The sequence below is a fragment of the Pinus tabuliformis genome, chromosome 3_2, assembly GCF_031772625.1.
Source record: "Pinus tabuliformis cultivar Carrire ecotype Pingquan chromosome 3_2, CPIR1, whole genome shotgun sequence".
Classification (NCBI taxonomy): Eukaryota; Viridiplantae; Streptophyta; class Pinopsida; order Pinales; family Pinaceae; genus Pinus; species Pinus tabuliformis.
The window spans coordinates 1065691639-1065706753 of NC_142302.1; positions in this window are offsets into that span (position 1 = coordinate 1065691639).

The following is a 15115-nucleotide window of genomic DNA, read 5'->3' on the forward strand; positions in this document are numbered from 1 at the left end:
TTTCCACTCTAAAACCATAAAGATGGATGAAAAAAATATAATGATCGAATCCCTGTCGCACCTCACCATTTTCGAAGAGTTTTTGTCTCCAAAAGATTCTACTGAATAAGGTGAGAAAATGTTTCCTCCACCCTCTCTCAAGTGTACCATTTAGCCTTGGTTGGAAGTTGTCATCTCAACCAATATACCAACAGTCACGCTGCCACTATCTTCTAGTTCTAGACATCTTTTGCAAAATTGTTTGCTCTATCAACTATGCCCGAGTATTTGGTGCCCAATCCTCTACAAAAGGTAGGACATGTTCATATTCTCGATCTAGCATGGAATTCTCATAGAGTTTCAGATTCTCTACATTCACAATTGAATAAATGCACATGTATGAAGGTAGACTGGATCTATAGGTTTTATCTCCCACCTTTTTCGGTATCTCAAACTAACCATAACACAAAGCCTTGATTTTCTTACAAGCACTTTGTAGTGTCCCATTTTCAATTGTAACCATATTCTGTGTTCCACCTTAAAATACTTCTCTATTATGTGTTGATCAAGTTTGGCCATGTATTTTTTGTGTGACTTCTTCATTGTCCCTTCTACCTTTATATGAATTTCCTAATATATTTCTACACATTTTTCAACCCTCGAGTAATTGCTTATAAGATCCTCCCTTACTACCCATATGTAATATCGAAAGGGGAAGCTAGAAAATATCCAAAAAACGTTTCAAATGAGGTTCACCAATAGAAGTTTGAACTGCTTTGTTATAATAGTCCTTTATATGTATATCATATTTTCATCCTAGGTCTTCAAATAGTTATGATTATAACCATCCAAATTTCAACCAAATTCATGTTAACTACTTCTATCTTCCAGTAAATACTTGGATAGAATGTTGTAGACCTCTTCAACTTTGTGTTTATGATATCCCAGAATGTATTCTAAAATTCATTAAGAAATATCATGTCCCTATTTAAAGTGAATCTCCTTGATATCAAAACGTACACCCAAACCTATCCAAAGAATACATTTGTTGCTTCTTCCCCACCGATGGTCATTTTACAAGGCATTAGAAGACACATCCTGTTGTACATGTCAACTTCCATAAATAGGTGGTCATGCCCCTTCACAGTTCTTAGTAAACATCCCACAACATGTACGTTCTTCCCTAGGGATGAGTGGGTACCCTTTCCCCACTAAAAATTCTTTCCACTTATTATAATGGCATGGAGTGGTGTTGCTACCACTGAAAACAAGTATATGGATTTTCCCAAGTATTATGCTTCCCCAACAAAAATCCTAACATCGAAACCATTAGTAGGCACACGCCATTTCATGATAACCTCCATATTTGTAGAATCTATCTTCATGTATCCTACTCCTATCACATAGCCCAAATACACCAAAGAATGTTGTGCAAACTCACACTTCTTGAGATTTTTTAGGAGCTAGTGATTCCTTAATGTCTTTAACACCTGTGTAAAATGTTAGATGTACTCCTCCCACATAACATTGTATAACAATGTATCATCCAAATAGACAATAACAAATGAATCTATAAAAAGATGCAATATATCATTTATTAACCTCATAAACATAGTTGTTTCACCGCATACATCAAATGGTATTTCTAACCACTCATACAAACTGTGCTTAATTTTGAAGGTGGTTTTCTAGGTATCTTCTTCTTTGGCTTGAACTTGGTGATATCTAGACTTTAAGTCCAACTTGGTCAAGTATTTCACTTGTTACAATTGATCCAACTTATCATCTATCCTGGGAAGGGGATACCCATTCTTGAGCATGATCTTTTTCAACACCTTAATATATACACATCCGCTAAGTCTTATCCTTTTTTAGCACTATGATAATGGGTGACCCACATGGTGATGTACTCGATTGAATGAAATATCGTTCCAGTGACTGCTTCACCTCACTTGCTCATTTAATAGACTACCTATATAACTCAATGTTTGGTAATGGTGAGTCTGTCAATGGCTAGATATCGTGCTCCACTTCCATCTTAGGCAATAGCCCTTTAGGCTCTTGGAACACAATAATATATGCCTGTAACAACTCTTTTAGTTTTTTCTTTTGTTTCTTAGTAAAACCCTCTAGGGATGCCTTTCCTTTTGCTGACTCTTCTAAAGATTGATTTTATCTTAAAAATAGTAAAATATACTTCTTGCCATAATTGATCATTTTCTTGGCTTATTTAGCACTTACTAGCTGGCCTTTCCTTTCACTGACTTTTATAAAGATTGATTTTATCTTAAAAATAGTAAAACATACTTCTTGCTAGAATTTATCATTTTCTTGGCTTATTTAGCACTTACTAGCAAAATTATTGACTTGTCTTTGTGCGCATTAATGGTGAATGCTTTTCCATCCTTGACGAGATGATATTGGTTGGCTCTCAACATGAATATTTCATCTCACTTGTACATATAGGGACTTCCAAACACCACTCCACATACATCAAGGGGAACCACATCTAGTTGTAGTGGTTATAGTGGTTTTGGAGATCTTTGCACTGGTGTGTTGTGGATATCGTTTTTTATCTTTTATCCTTTTCCACTTCTTCGACTCTCCTTAGAAGTTTCCTTTTTATCCTTCTACTTCGATTTAATTGATTTAACTTTCTTTAGGCTTATGTTCTCTATGTATTGTGTATCTACAAAAGTCTCACCCATCAATCTAGGCTTGACAAACATTACTTGCTTTTGCATCTAGCTATGGAAAACCCCCAAATGTACCTTGAGGAGAAAATATGGGTTTTATGGGTAGATACTTATCATTATTTCCATGTTTCTAACAATTTTAGTGTACTCTTGTACACTTTTCCCTACTTTTACTTGAAGTAGTGCTACTAGATCCACTAGTACTCTACATACCCAATAGGGTAAAATTATGACTTTATGAGGCTTTTAAAGTCATCCCACTTAGTAACTAAATGATAGTTTCTATGTGGCTTTCCCACCAGGTCAGTGTATGGTGCTCTAATTTAAACCAGAAAAATGAAATCTTATGTTCTCTCTCTATATGATGAGCACTCTAACAATCATATAATTGCTACAACCAATGATTTACCTTCATAGCATGGATCTAATCTTGGTACAACATGATATCAACCTTTTCTTCCATATTGAATAGGGACTGTGAATTGTTTGCAACATTCAAGCTAGGTTGATATCTTTCAAGCTCTTTCTTGTGACTTGTGCTTTTTTTCTTCCCCATCTCCCAATCTCCCATATGATCATTCCTCTGCATTAGAACCTCAATCTTCTCTAAATAACCCAAGATTTTTTTTCAAGTCTGACATGGTAAGATTCACATTACGAATTATATCTACACCTTGTGCTTCTAGCCATGAAAAATTCTCCTTTGTAGGATCACAAAGGTTATTCATAGATTCCTCAATGATGACTAGATTTTTTTTACTATTGCCTTAGATGATCTATATCCCTTGCAAATCTCCATAATATACCCAATAAACTACTATGATACAATATCATCCATAAATTGTTATAGATATTTCCCTAAACAATTTTTCACAACAAATCTAATAAATTATACTTAAAAATATAAAGTGTAGACTATGATGTTTTATTTCTCTTTAGATTTCTGGATTTGTAGTAATTATTTATTTTGTATGCACACAAATTAAACATTATACATAAAATTAAGAACAACAAAATAAATACTCAAAATATACAGTTTGACACAATATGTAACCTAGGAAACCCTTTCAAAAGGAAACCCAAGTGGAAGTGAGGCCTCTCTGCACTCTCTCTCTAAATAGAATATGGATGTGAGTCGAAATAATTAAGGTCTATGGCCCATGGGCTCCTACAATGCACAAATACTCTTTGTGTGATCCCTCCCTATCCATCTCTATTACTATGCTTGTCTAAATAACAAATGCACTTGAAAATAATTTAGCCCCTTCTCCTCCTAGTGGCCTAATCAAGTGATCAGTATTTAGCTCAAAAATAAAAGAGCTCAAAATTTCTCAAAACCTAAACAAACGTATTTGTCTTAGTGATATGATCCCAATGCAACTTGTTTAACTCAAAATCGTGTTCCTATGAGGAAGATATTGTGTTCTATCTACTTTGCTAAATAGAGGAATTTTTGCAAAAAAAAGGTTTTGTCACTGAACAATTAACAATCTGTACTACTGACATGGTAGGTGATTGGGAAGGAAAAAGTGATGGTTCATGTCCAGTAAGGACTCACCAAGTGACGCGTTGTGGTTGGTTAATGGTTTTATGTTTTGCCTCGTTTTCATTGGTTGGAGGATGGACCAATGAGGAGGGGACATGTGGCAAGCTTGGAGGCTGCCACTTGTCCCTCCCCAAAGGTTTGGTATATCGACGCACAGTGTAGAATTTTTATGGACATGTCGACAGGCTTGAACCCTCAACCTTGCTCATGAATTTCCCACACCTTATCATTATACGACCACATTGTGACTTAACATTCAATGGTCACATATTATATTTGTTATGTTATGACTTGGCGGTTCGGGGGAGGAGGGAGCCAACCCAGCAGTCTAGCCCCCTCCCATGTGATCGTTACCACAAAATCAGAGGTTGGGTTAACTCATAACCATTGGAATGTATGCCACCATGTTTCCACTATTGCGAAGACCGCCAAGCTAATGATTGGCCTAACTATGCACTTAATGCGCTAATCAAGTTTTACACCTAATTAAACACAAGTTTATCCTTAATTAATGCGCAGTTAGTTTGGTGTCATATTGGGTGGAGCCCACAAATTTGGTGGTAACTCCTAATTTAGTGGAGTTAACTGAAGTTCCTCCAGCTTTAGTGGAGAATTCCTAGGATAAATTAATCTTTCCCTAACTTTTGCAAAATTCGACCAAATTGGGATCAAGAAAAGGCATTCCTAGCTGATTTTGATGCTTTGCACACATTGAAGCACGTTTCAAGAGTAATAGAGCATTGTAAACAACAATTTTTTCATTTTGAGATAATAGAGAGGCCAGAGCCATGGAAGCTAGACCAAGAAGATATAGCCCAAGAGGGTGAACTCCTTCATCAAAACATTGTTCTAACTGTTCATTTTGATGGTTTTCTATACATTTGTTTATTGTTGTTAAACACTTTACTTTCATGCTATTTTTCTCATGACTTTGACATAAAAGTTGACATAAATTTACCTATTCATTTGCAAACACCATAAAGGAAACCTATGCACATGAAGCAAATGATTAGCAGTTGTTTTTAATTATGAAGTTGAAATTAGAACAACAAAAGTAACATTCAACAACAGATCAAGTTGGTATTAGAGTCAAGGTTGTTTTCTTGATTGCTTGAGTTTTGTGCAAGCAGGTTTTAATGGTTGCAAATTTGTGATGCTTACAAGATTAAAGTTGCAGAGAGGAGAATGGAAAATATTGGTTGTAACTCCTGAGGTAATGCACAGAAGAAGGAGAGGCACAATGCCACAATCTCCACCCAAAGTTCCAATCCCAGCTGCACTTGAAGTACCTCAAGTTTTACCTTCAATTAAGATTGAGTAGGTACAAGAAGTACGAGAAGCTTAGCTTGAATCCAAAGCCATCATGTCTAGAGGAGGAGAGATTGAAAGTCTTTAGAAGAGGAAGCATTCAAGAAATATTTCTATGACTTAATTGACATGGTTAGAGTCATCTATGAAGAGAGGAATACTATAATGGCTGGAGAGAGTTCTAAGCCCCCACATTGAGAGGGAAGCTCAGGAGATGAAAAAGATGAAAAGAAGGATTCAAAGGGTAATGGAGGAAAGCCTCCTCCATCTCCACCATCTTCATCATCCAAATCATCTCAGACAAAATCATATTCCACTTCCACCACCAAAACTATTCATACTAACTCAAAAACCCCATAGCAAAAATCTCCCTTACTCAAATTAGACATTAAGTTTGAACTTCCCATGTACAATGGTGAGGTGTATTATCGTTCTGTATTTTTGAGGTTGTGGGAGTAAATACATTGGACAACATCAAAACCACCTTTGAAGCTAGGATCTAGCCCTCCTAGCTTCAAAGAGGGAACTCTCTTTATAATTTAGCTTGGTTTTTAAGTTGATTTTAGGCTAGTTATGATTGGTTGGTTGTTTGTTTGAATTTTTTTTATTGGTTGGTTGGTTGATTTGATTAAATTAATTTCTTTCCATTGGGCTATGAAGTCAAATTAAGATGGATGCTGCATCAAAAGGTTAAAGGAATAATCACAGGGAAAGCTAGTTACATTTACTGGATCTTTAAATTGAATTATGGAATGGAGAAAAGAGATGATTCAGTAGTGATTCAAAAGAATTTAAGAATTTCTAAATTAGACTTCACAAGAAAACATACAGATTATAAACATAGCCCAAATAAGGTGCTCAATAACATATGTTATTTTTCACATCTCATGTGTTACAATTATATTTCAGATGATAAACAGACAGAGAATAACAATGGAAACACAATTACACTAAGAAAAACATCACCAACATATTGCAACACAAGTATCATGTGAAGAGTCTTTTTATTAATGATGCTCCAATAGCATGGAAAAATCAAAGAATTTGATAAAAAAGGTTACAATGATTAGGAATAAAACCTCAATACTTCAACTGAATGAAGTATTTAAACATAATTTTCAAAAAAGATTACAATTAATGGGTCACTGACATGGCATTATATTATTAACTTCAAACTAACAAAAATTAAATAGTGCGACCAAAGGACGTGAATTGGCGAAGTGATTTGGACATCTGGCATTGCTTTGGTGGAGAAGAGTTGTTGAGAGGCCACTATTTGTGTGTCACGCTGGTGAAGCTGACCCTTTCTTTAATCCTAGAATTCACATAGTTTCTCCCACCGCTTGTCATCTCGAATGGAATTTTTTGTTACTTTGCAGTAGATCTCATCTACCTCAGTATACTGAGAGAATGTCGGTTTTACTACAAAATGTGTTTTATCTCATGCTAGATGAAACTCAGGTTGTTGATAGCTTCACAAAAATATATCCCTCTCATAGCACCTTTGATGTGGGAAGACTTGGCCGTATCCTTTGCAATGTCTTTCAACTTCTTCATATAGTCTTCCCTGATCATCATCTTATCATTGATCACAAATAAAGAAGGTAGGACTTTCTTATTTAATGCTTATATTCTGGTGAAAAACCTATTAACTACTACCTCCAAAGTGTGAATTTATCTGTCAATTGCACAACCAATTTATTTTTTGTCATAACTTTCTTTACTTCTAAGATTGTTTGTGTTCTTTCATCTATTCCAAAATCATTGAATTCAAATATTTTTTTAGTGTTGAGAAATTTGATGATGTGGTTGTCCGTGGTAGGCATTTCACCCAATTCATTATTGAGAGTGGAAATGGCCTACCTAGCTGTCCCCATCAACTCTTTCTGCTCAAATATAATTTGGATATAAGGTTAAATTTCATCCATTTCCTCAATGATGTTGTTCCATATAATTTCTTTGACTTGGGCCAATGTGTGGCCAATAGAGGTCTCAATTGCTAATTTAATCCATATTTCTACCTAGTTTTGACCTCTTTGTAGCTCTACTGCATGGAAAGTCTCAATATTTGTATTATGATCTTGTAGAAGATTTACTTGAGCCTACAATGTTTTGATTTATTCAGTTTGGAGAGGCATGTTCTACACTGCATTTCCTAACTAATCTGTAGCAGCCCTTGTTCTTGTTGTAGAAGATGTAGTTGTAGGAATGATTGTGATAGGCAGTGTTCCAAAGAGACAACAACCATTTTCGCAGTTTTCTCCTTTTATTTGATATATTTCTCATCTTTGTCTCCATTTGCTTCAACTGTGCACTTTGCTCCATGATGAGCTTCATCATGTTTGCTTTCTGTGACTTTGTTTCTTCAATGTCCTTAGCCAGAGTATCTTCTATGGGTGGTACTTTCAACTGCTTCCTTAGTGCTACTATGTTTGTATTATTTTTCCTTACAAGCTCTTCTACAACATTGATATTTGCAGGATCATAACCTACTTTTATCACCAAGTCCTTTGAAGCTTTGATCCTTGTGTCTTTGGCAAGTGCAAAGACCTTCTCCATCTTTAATTGTGATTGGACATTGGCTAATGTAACCTACAATTTTAGACAAACTCATAGCAGTTTTAGTGAGAGTAGATGAAATCAATTGTCCAGTTTTCTTCTACATCTCCATTTGGTCAATGAGATGTATGTCTTTCACTTCAAATTCAAATGATGTCTTCTTGTAGTCTGATGCTTCCTTGGGCTGCGAAATCTGTGCTTGGAGGAATACCATTTTCATTTTTCCTTTCTCTAAATCAATGGTTAGTAGCAGTCTACTTTGAGAGCTGGAATTTTTCTTCTAGAACAGATTATATGTGTTGATCTTCAGGGCCTCATTTCTCACTTAAATCTCTTTGAATATATCAAATATACGCTTTTCTATCTCGCTTGTGGTAGATGTGCTGGTCTGCATAACCTGTTGTTTATCTTGTGAAGTTGTCGAGGTAGTGGGAGAAAGTGTAGTGTGATCACCCACCAATGCGGAAATAAGTGGCTCTTTGGTGGTGATAACCTTCTCTTGCTCTGAATCCTTGAATAGGCTTAGTTTAGAATGTAACTTAGCCTTCTTTATGTACATGTTTTAAAGTCTTCACTAGAAATATCAGTCACTGAAGGTGACTCTTATTCTATGCTCCTCTTTGTTGATTTCTCCTTTGTGATAGGAGTTTACACTGTTGAAGTGGACACTAACTTCTCATCTACCTCTTGAAGAGTATTCTCAGTCCATTCTAGTTGCTTTTTATATCTTTCAATCTCTATTCTAGCTACGTGAAAATAATTAGTAGATTTCTTCTCTACCCTCAACTTGGAGATGACCCCTAGTGTATCATACGACCAAGTGAAACTAAGGCTGAATTGCATCTCTTTCAGTGATTTATCTGCTTCTTCCCTTGTTGCCCTGTTGTTGTAAATGAAAGGCCTTATTTGAGTTTTGATTTTGAATTGAGATTTCTTCTTGGAAGCTACAAAGTGAATTTCATCCATATTGAGCATTTTCCTGATGTATTCTAGAGAAAAAATCCTCATTGGGAGGAATTTTTGTAGCTTGTAAGGGGCTATATCACACCCAAATATCCTCTTGTGTCATTATTATAAAGATACCAATCCCTTGTCTTAACTTGGTCTTATAGCTATAAAACTTTCTTAATTTCCTCATTGATCCTTGGCTCTGTGTTGATGCTTAGGAGAGTGAGTGTTGGATGTAAAAACATCTCTATGAACTGTTTGTATGAAAATTCCTATTGTTCCTTCATTATCAGTGTAGTCTAGAAGATGACTGATTGTTGATTTCCTTCTTCATCCATCTTTTGTAAGGCAAGCTTGATGTTGTCTCCCTGAAAATATAAAAACATATAAACTAACACAAAAGCATATTGAATACTTCTTTAGTTTGGAATCTGATAAACTACTCATGGATAGAATCTGCAAGAAATTGGCCAAAGTTAAACAAGATGGAAGGCTTGGAATCTACAGAGAAAATGGAAAGAAATCCTATAATTACCTCATCTACGCACTGATTAGTGTAATAGCCAAGGAGGTAGGAGATGATTGTGATGATTTTCTTAGCTCTCTCAGGGAAAATAGAGGATGGATAGGGAGGATTCTTCTTGGGTAATAGGGCATCTTTATTCAAGAAAATCTCAAGGGTTTTGGCTCTCTTACCAAAGTCCAATTTTTGATATAATTCAACAAGTCATTCATAAGAATAAGGGGTGGCATTCTCTGTTGAGGGGCCCTCATCATTTGCTCTATAGCTTAGGGAGTGAGAGTGAACAAAATTTGTCTAGTGGGGGCAATAATAGCTCTTTGGATAGGCAGATAACATGCATGACATTTCTTAACAAATTCAGGGGTGTCGTGGGTAAAAGGAAAGATATTGTGGGGCTAATTGGATTACCACAGTTGAATATCATCAGATTTATATATAAACTTGTCCTCGAGCCAGTAATACATCTCAAAAAGATCAAATTCACAAAGAGTTTCATGAATTTTATAATCTCTGTCTACCAAAAGGATGCGGTGAAAATAAATTGGAGGGTGGATCAAAGGACCCAACGGTTCTTCTGGCCCCTTGTCTTTCAGACACATGATTGGATAAAGCTAAGGACAATGGTGAAATATAGATTACAAGTTTACATTGTGCAAAAAGGACTTGGAATCTGTAGACATGAAGACAAGGTACTGACCTGAAATTGAGTGAGAGGACAATGTCCCTAGCCGGGTGAAATTGTTGGAGTTCGCCCTAGGAAACCTGTAACAGGACAATGACAATGGCAATGTGAAAATTAGTAACCAGTGAATGGGCTAAAAGAGGGATTATATATTATTTTGTCTTTCCCGTTGATGGAGGCACGGGTCCATTGAATTAATGATTAAGAAAATTAATTGCCTAACGAATTAATTTTTGGGGGAGCAGATGTGATTGGCGTGATCAATGGATAGATGATGTGGTGACTAGAGGGAGTGCAACAGATAGAGCAGTGGTATCGGGAGGTGGAGAAACTGCTTTTCGAAAGGGGGGGGAGATTAATGGTTTTGGTGGAGGGGAGTGTGAAATCATGTGGTGTCGACATGTTGTGGTGGGCGCGGATTCTAATACCACCCATTTTGGACCCACCTTTGATGGTAAAGTTTGGATGGTGAGGGGAGGGGCGAAATGTATTGTGGGCCATCGTATGTTGAGAGGTGGGCATAGATTAGCGGAGAAGTGGTAGGATTTTAAGGTGATGTGACTAGGATTTCAGTGGGGTCAGAAGATAAGAATTTAATGCAGAGAAGGGAAACGATTTGAGTGTATGGTAGGGTAGGATATGAATGGAAATGTGAGTGGATGGGTGACTTTGCGGTATTGAAACTTAGGAATAGGGGATTAACATATCAGACTTTAGAGTAAAACTTCAATCCTTTTTCCTTTTCTCTACACATGAAATGTATTTGAAATTCATCTTAGAATAAAACTTTCATGCTTTTCCTCTAACCACAATAGTGCTTCTACCTACCCTTTCTCATTTCAATTCTTTTTATAAGCTAACATTTTCTCTTCTTGCTTTGTACGGTGCTTTTAAACTAGGAGACCCAAATCACTTTTCTTTTGTGAAAATCTACCTTATCCTATCACTTATCTCACTATTGAATCAGATTAATCTATTGAATCAATTTTATTTCTACCTAGCTACTGATTTACCAATATTAAATTGTTTGGTAAACCTTTATTCAGTAACCTATTTAACAAAAATTTAAATGTGTTCAGTCATGACTAAATTGTATGACCTAAACAGGATTTCAGTCATTGTGGCATTCAAAAAAAAATCACACAACCGTATTTGATACTGAATTAAAATAACTAAGTTATCAGTAGTGCCATTGATACTTGTAGCACTTTCAATATTATTTTCTATTTTTTCTTTTGTGGGGTTCTTATTTCCTTTTTTCTTATTTATTTTTTAACATACCCTCTTTTCATTTTCTTTTTTCATATTTTCGGAAATCATTTGAATATTAAAATTATGTACAATATGAAATCACAAATATTAAATAATCAATCACCTTGGGATCCTATAATTTATAGGACCCTAACAGCGACTCTAGCTGGGGATGGCACTTCTCCAAGTGAAGTATCAATAATATATGATGAGTAGCCTTGATTACTTCATGTATATAATGTCTTCATCTGATTTCTTTGTTCTTTAAGATACTATTGATAGCTCATCAATCCAGGCTTAAGGCTTTCACTGCGAGCTTCAACCTTTGTTAATAAGTTACCCAATCAAAACCATAAAGACTATGATATTTACAATGATGAAAGGAAAATATGTAGGTTAATAAAAGTAGTGTTTTAGCATCTTTCCATTGACAGGACCTCCAAGTATCTCTGCTCCATCTATGTCCTTAAGGTAGAATGCATTATTTCCCCTGAAAGCAAAATTAATATATGGCTTGTTCCAAAGATTATCAAACTTTCCATGTTTACCTTTGTCTTCTCTCCTTGAATCCCATCTCAAAACTTGGTCCCCAATGTTAAAGTCATCATCTTTTGTTCTTCTGTCAAAGATCTTTTTAACATTTTCTTGAATAACTTGGGTCTTGTTGTATACTTCCTCCCTAGACTACTGCAACTATATAGTTTGACTAATCCTTCTTTGTACATCATTTAGTTCATCTTGCACTTCATGAATGATCTTCATGACTGGAACTCCTAAGGAGGATGGAAAACCGACATCCATCCCATAGACCAATTGGTATGGTTACATTCCAATTGATTTTTTAGTAGTAAGTTTGTCATCCCAAAGTGCATTGACCAACTTGTTGTGCCAAGACTTTTTGTTGTCCTCTAACATCTTTTTGATGATGTTTACCAAACCTTTTTTTGAGGATTCAGCCAACCCATCACCCCATTACCCTGAGGGTAATAAGTTGTTGAATTTCCCAGAGTAATGTGGTATTTATGGTAAAATTCAACCATATTTTTAGATTTAAAGGCTGCAACATTATTAGCGATGAGTTTTCTAGGACAACCAAATATGGAGAGGATATTAGCCTCAAGGAATCTAATAATGACAACATCAATGGCATTTCTAGAAGGGGTGGCCTCTATCCACTTGGTAAAGTGGTCAATGGCTATAAGAATCCACTTATGTTGGGCAAAGGAAGAGGGATGAATTTCACCAATGAAATGTGATCCCCATTGCTAGAAAGGGCTTTCAACATAGATAGGATTTAAGGGTGGGGGAAAAATTTTCTCTTTCCCTAAAAAATATGGCATTTATGACATGAGGTTACTTGTTTGTGAATGTCAGGGAAAAGGTTACGCCAGTAGAAACCATCTCTAAAGATTTTATTGGCGGTAGTTTTCCAATAATGATGTCCACCACAGTCACCTACATGGAATTCCTGCATAACTTTATCTACATCATCCTTTAACAGGCATTTAAGTAAAATACCCCCAACATATTTCCAATACAAAACATTATCTATAATGGAAAACTTAATTGCTTTTAAATTCATAAATATTTCCTTCTTTTTCAAACCAGGAGGAGCATTTAAATTAAATAAAACATAAAGCAAGTCTGTATACCTGGGTGAGTTCATAAATGCCTCATAAATTTGTGAAGTCACTCATTCCTCTTGATTATTTAATGTATCAATCAAGTTAATGTCTGATGCATGGAAATTTCACTCAGCCATCAATTTAGCTAGTCCCTGACCTTTGATTAACTTGGTGAGCTTGATTTCTAAGTCATATTCCAGAATGAGAGCAATCCATTTGACTCACTTTCCATTAGGTCCATTCTATGTCAAAATTTCCTTAACTATTGCATTAGGTACATAAGCAATAATATGGGAAAGAAAAATATATACTCTAAAATATTTTATTGCTTTAACCAATGCAAAGGCCTACTTTTCCATAATATTGTATTTCAAAGATGCATCTCTTACTAAAGAATGCAATATGTTTTGCAAAGCCTTCATTGTTTTTTTGTAGTAAAACTACTGCAATAGTGTGTTCAGAAGCAAAAGACAAGATTATGAAATATTTGGTAAAATCTGGGTTGATCAACATTGGTGCCTTGGCCAATGCTTGTTTAACTAAGTCAAAGGCTCATTTAGCCTCAATACTCCACTTGATTTCAGAATCCTTTTTAAGCATGTTTGTTATGTTCCTAAGAATTTCTATGAGGTTAGGAATAAATCTCATTAGGAAATTGATTTTACCTATAAAATACTGAAGCTCTTTGATGTTTCTTGGATGACTAATTTTTAATGTTGCTTCAATTCTTCTGGGATCTATCCTAATTCCATCCTTGGAAATAATGTTATGAACAAGTTTTCCTTCCTCAAGGCCAAACATTGTCTTCTTAGGATTGAGTGAGATGCCAAACCTCCTACATTTTTCAAACACTCTTCTCAGATGTGCTAAATGTTCTTCGTCAGTTTTAGAATAGACTATAATGCCATCTAGATAAATCACAATAAAATGGGAAATTTCATCAGCTAAGGAGATATCCATTACTCTTTGGAAAGTTGCTCCAGCATTCATTAAGCCAAAGGGAATTTTCACGTACATGAAGGTTCCCCATGGTGTAGTGAAGGAATCTTTATCCTGGTCATCAAGGTGCACTAAGACTTGGTTGTAACATGAGAAACCATCTAACAAGGAAATCCTACCAGAGATTACCACCTTTTGCAATATATGATCCATTTTAGGTAACGGGTAATTTTCTTTAAGGGATAACTTATTTATATCTCTAAAATCAATACACAATCGATATCTCCAGTTTTCTTTCAAGTAGGTACAATGTTAGACAGCCATTTAGAGTACCTAAGAGGAGGTATAATTTTAGCATCCTTTTTACTTCTTTCTCAATCAAAGGGATTAGGAAAGGATTTAACCTACGAAGTTTTTTCTTAAATGGTTTTTGATCTTCCCTGATTGGATTTTATGGTGTATGATGCTAGTCTCATATGCTTTTAGATCCTCATAACTCCAGGCAAAGACATATGTGAACTCTTTTAAAAGGGATATGTATCATTGTTTTGTGATAATAGGAAGTGATTTTGAGAGTTTTATCATTTTAGGATTATGCTCACTACCTATATTGCATTCTTCTATGTCTGTCCCTGTGGGTTGCATTTTTTTATTTTTTTCCACGTCATTAAAATCGAAACGTTCTTATAATGGAACTAAACCCCTATGCAGAACATTATCCTTAAGCTCTATTACTTCAAATTCTTCTTTTTATGGATCTATTTCATGCAATTCTAATTTATCTCCATGTTTATTGACTAAAATATTTTCATCAGAATCATCAAGCTGCTTATCTGTACTAACATATTCAACAATCTGATTTTCTACTTCACACTCTAAATCTATGGTGTACTCTTCATACTCATCCTTGGATTGCAAAAGGCTTTAAATTTCTTTGTCACTTCCAAATACATGTGAATGTCTCATATTGTCAGGTAGAGCTGGACGATGATTAACCTCCATTATATATTGTTTGTTGGGGTGAGGCATTTTACATGTGCTATATGAAAAAGCTAAACC